Consider the following 4,885-nt stretch of genomic DNA (forward strand, 5'->3'; position numbering starts at 1 on the left):
AAGGTACAGTTCAGGGGCATTAAGTACATTCGTGTTGTCGTGCAACCACCGTCACCATCTACTTCCTGAACTTTTTCACCTTCCTTCCTGAATCTGAAACTGTCTCCATTAAACATTCCCGCCTCATCCTACCCCTCCCGCACCCAGCAATCACCATTCTACCTTCTGTCTCTAAGAATCTGATTACTCCAGGGACCTTGTAGAAGTGGAATCATAAAGAGTTTGCTTTTTGTGACTGGCTTAATTCACTTTGTATAAAGTCCTCAAGGCTCATCCATGTGCCTTTTAAAGGCTGAATAATATTCCATTGTACGGATGGACCACATTTCGCTTATCCATTTGGGATGCAGCCATCTTTGGGCTATTGTAAATAAAGTTGCTATGAACACAGGTGTACAAATACCTATTTGAGTCTCTGCTTTCAACTCTTTCAGGCATATATTCAGAAGTGGAATAGCTGGATTGTATGGGAGTTCTATCTATATAGAAGGAACACCATCTTGCATTTCCACCAACAGGGCATAGGGTTCCAATTCTCCACAGACATCCTCCCCAACACTGATTGTTATTATTTTCTAACAGTAGTCATCGTAACAGGTGTGAAGTGGTATCTCCTTCTGGTGTGGATTTGCATCTCCCTTGGAAGGAAAGTTATGACCAACCTCGACAGCATGTTAAAAAGCAGAGACATTACTTTGCCAACAAAGGTCTGTCCAGTCAAGGCTATGGTTTTTCCAGTGGTCATGTATGGATGTGAGAGTTGGACTGTGAAGAAAGCTGAGGGCTGAAGAATTGATGCTTTTGAACTGTGGTGTTGGAGAAGACTCTTGAGAGTCCCTTGGACTGCAAGGAGGTCCAATCAGTCAATCCTAAAGGAGATCAGTCCTGGGTGTTCTTTGGAAGGACTGATGCTGAAGCTGAAACTCCAATACTTTGGCCACCTGATGCGAAGAGCTGTCTCATTTGAACAGACCCTGATGCTGGGAAAGACTGAGGGCAGGAGGAGACGGGGATGACAGAGGATGAGATGGTTGGATAGCATCACTGACTCGATGGACATGGGTTTGGGTGGGCTCCGGGAGTTGTTGATGGACAGGGAGGCCTGGCATGCTGTGGTTCATGGGGTCGCAAAGAATCGGACACGACTGAGCTACTGAACTGAACTGAATGACTAACGGTATTGAGCATCTTTCTATGTGCTTGTCGGCCATTTAGGTATCTTCTTTGGAGACGTGTCTATTCAAGTTCTTTCGGGCTAATTATTCTCGTATCTTTATTTTTCTCATGGACTTCAAGATTGGTTCACATAATTATTAGAAGAAAAAAAAAAAAGTCCTACAGCTGCTAAGGTTGTGTCCGGGGTATAGGCCGCCTTGGGGGGACTATCGCCTCACCCTCCTCGGGTTTCCTCTCCACTGCAGCTTCCTGGCTAGTCTACTTGCTTTTCCCACCCTCACCCTATGGCTCCAGGTACTGCCCACACTTTAGGATGCCTCCAGGTTCTGTCCTTAATCCCAAACGCTCCTGGACAGCTCCCCTGAGTGTCCTTAGGTCTCTCCACCATTCCATGTCAAACTCAGCAGCTGACCCTGCACACATGCTCTCCTGGCCTGTTCACCTGGGTCCGGCGACAGCAGGCGGTCCAGGAGACCACCGGGCATCCTCGTTGCCCCCTCTCTTCCTCCCCTTAGAAGAAATCAGGGTTCTGGCCGGAGAAAGATGCAAAAAGAAAAAAGGACTTTTATAAAGGTCCACCCACCAAGGTGCGGGTAAGGGGGAGGTGAACCCAACAAGGTGGTGAAGACCCAGGTAGGGGCTGGTCCCAGAGCCCTCAGTTCAGTTCAGCCACTCAGTCATGTCTGACTCTGCAACCCCATGGACTGCAGCATGCCAGGCTCCCCTGTCCATCACCAACTCCCGGGGCTTGCTCAAACTCATGTCCCTCGAGTTGAATACCATCCAACCATCTCATCCTCTGTCGTTCCCTTTTCCTCCTGCCTTCAATCTTCCCCAGCACCAGGGTCTTTTCTAACGAATCAGCTTCACATCAGGTGGCCAAATTATTGGAGCTTCAGCATCAGTCCTTCCAATAAATATTCAGGACTGGTTTCCTTTAGGATTGACTGGTTAGATCTCCTTGCAGTCCAAGGGACTCTCAAGAGTCTTCTCCAACACCACAGTTCAAAAGCATTAATTCTTTTTCTTTATTGGAGAAGGAAATGGCAACCCACTCCAGTGTTCTTGCCTTGAGAATCCCAGGGACAGGGGAGGCTGGTGGGCTGCCGTCTATGGGGTCGCACAGAGTCGGACACGACTGAAGCGACTTAGCAGCAGCAGCCTTCTTTATGCTCCAACTCTCACATCCGTACATGACTACTGGAAAAACCATAGCTTTGACTATATGGACTTTTGTTAGCAAAGCAATGTCTGCTTTTTAATATGCTCTCTAGGTTGGTCATAGCTTTTCTTCCAAGGAGCAAGTGTCTTTTAATTTCATGGCTGCAATCACCATCTGCAGTGATTTTGGAGCCCCCCAGAATAAAGTCTGTCACTGTTTCCATTGTTTCCCCATCTATTTGCCATGAAGTGATGGGACCAGATGCTATGATCTTATCTTGGTTTTTTAAATATTAAGTTTTAACATTTTCCATCCATTTTTTCACTCTCCTCTTTCACTTTATCAAGAGGCTCTTCTTCGCTTTCTGCCATTAGGGTAGTGTCATCTGCAAATCTGAGGTTATTGATATTTCTCCCGGCAATCTTGATTCCAGCTTGTGCTTCATGCAGCCCGGCGTTTTTCATGATGTACTCTGCATATAAGTTAAATAAGCAGGGTAACAATATACAGCCTTGATATACTCCTTTCCTGATTTGGAACCAGTCTGTTCCATGTCCAGTTCTAACTGTTGCCTCCTAACCTGCATACGTCCTGAGATTTCTCAGGAGGCAGGTCGGGTGGTCTGGTATTCCTATCTCTTTCAGAATTTTCCACAGTTTGTTGTGAGCCACACAGTCAAAGGCTTTGGCGTAGTCAATAAAGCAGAAGTAGATGTTTTTCTGGAACTTTCTTGCTTTCTCCATGATCCAACAGATGTTGGCAATTTGACCTCTGGTTCCTCTGCCTTTTCTGAATCCAGCTTGAACTTCTGGAAGTTCACAGTTCACGTACTGTTGAAGGCTGCCTAGCTTGGCAAATTTTGAGCATTACTTTGCTAGCGTGTGAGACGAGTGTAGTTGTGTGGTAGTTTGAACATTGTTTGGCATTGCCTTTCTTTGGGATTGGAATGAAAACAACTGACCTTTCCCAGAGCCCTAAGAGGGTACAAAGGGCCTCAGGGCAGGTCCTGGGGCCTCAGAGAGAAGACAGGTGTGTGCCCAGCCACGAGGAAACTGGGGAAATTCTTCAGCTTCTGGGCTGGAGTCCAAACTCACCGGAAGCCAGGGGAGAGTGGGGGATGGGGTCACCGTCGCTGTCCCAGAGCACAGGGCGGGGAGGAGGGAGGAAGGAGGGCCTAGGGGCAAACCCAGAACACCCAGCCCAGTCCTCTGCCCACCTCTTCTCTTCCAGGGCTAGGACTGGACACTTGACCGCTTACCCGTCCCCGACCCCCAGTCTTGTTCTCGCAACCACGCTCTTCTTCGGGAGCCGCAGCTCCCGGAAACCCTCATCTGATCAGGTCTCAGCTAGCATCAAGCACTCCCTGGGCGCCACTCTGTCCTTGGGATGAAGCCCAAGCTCCCCGATCACCTGGCCACAGGTCCTTCCCCTGCCCGCTTGGACCCCTCAAGTCCCCTCGCAGCGCGAGCTCCCTTCTTCTGCTGAGCCGTGCACAGGTGGGGCCGCCCACCGCCGGGCGCACTGCTGGGACCCTCCTCGCCCTTCCCTCTGCAGGTGCGTTTCCCCTAGAGCTGCCGTGGCGCTCCCTTCTGTACCGTAGCGACAGGTCAGGGCCTGGCTCTGTCAGGGGCCAGAGACCGTGGGACGGGACGGGGCGGGCCCCGGAGCTCCGGGTGTGCCGAGCAGGGGGCCCCGGTCGCCCCCACGAACCCTCCGCGGCTCCGGCCGCCCAGGCCCTGAAGCCCAGCTCCCAGGGCTTCCCTCGCTCTGGCCGCGCGCCTGCTCCCTCGGCCCAGGCCTGCCCAGACCGTGAAGGCGAGAACGCCTACGGGCCGAACCTCACTGCGGCGTCTGCCCCCGCCGTTAATCCCTCTCCGCCTGGAGCTCCTGGGACACCGGACACCTCTGTGGTAGCGCCCAGCGCGGGGCGAGCGGCCCGGGGGCACTCTCTCCCGGACCCCGTGCCCCGCCCCGGGGGGGACGGAGGAGGCGCCCGCGACCCGCCGGCCCCCGGCCCTCCGAGAGAACGCCTGGGGTTGGGCGCGGGAGGCTCGCGAGGATGGGGCGCGCCCTGGGGCTCCCCACCTCCTCCTTCGCCCTCCAGCCCTCACTGGGTCGGGCGGGGCCGAAGGTGAGCGGCCGGGGGTGCGGCTCGAGCTTCGGGCTCCCGGAGCTGGGTTAAGCGTTAACCGCGCGCGGGCTCGGAGCCAGGACGTGGGGCGGCTGCGGGCACCGGGTTGCGCCCGGTACGCAGGGGCGGGTCCCTGAGGCGAGGCGGGGCGCAGAGCCGGAGGGGAGGGGTCTGGGAGCCCAAGGGGGCTGGGGGAGAGGCGGCCGGCCCGGGAGGCGGAGGCGGGGCGGGCGCGGGCGCGGGGTCCGCGCGCACCTGGCGCCCCGGGCCGCCCCGACCTGGATTTCCGGGGGGCGGAGGCGGGGCCGGGGGCGGGCCGGGGCGGGGCGCCCGCGGACGTCAGGGACCCGCCGCCGAAGCCCGGCGCCGCTCCGCCCGTGGGCTCGCCGGGCTGCCGCGAGCGTGCGGGCCGCGCC

This window comes from Bos indicus x Bos taurus, chromosome 21 (genome assembly GCF_003369695.1).
Source record: "Bos indicus x Bos taurus breed Angus x Brahman F1 hybrid chromosome 21, Bos_hybrid_MaternalHap_v2.0, whole genome shotgun sequence".
NCBI lineage: Eukaryota > Metazoa > Chordata > Mammalia > Artiodactyla > Bovidae > Bos > Bos indicus x Bos taurus.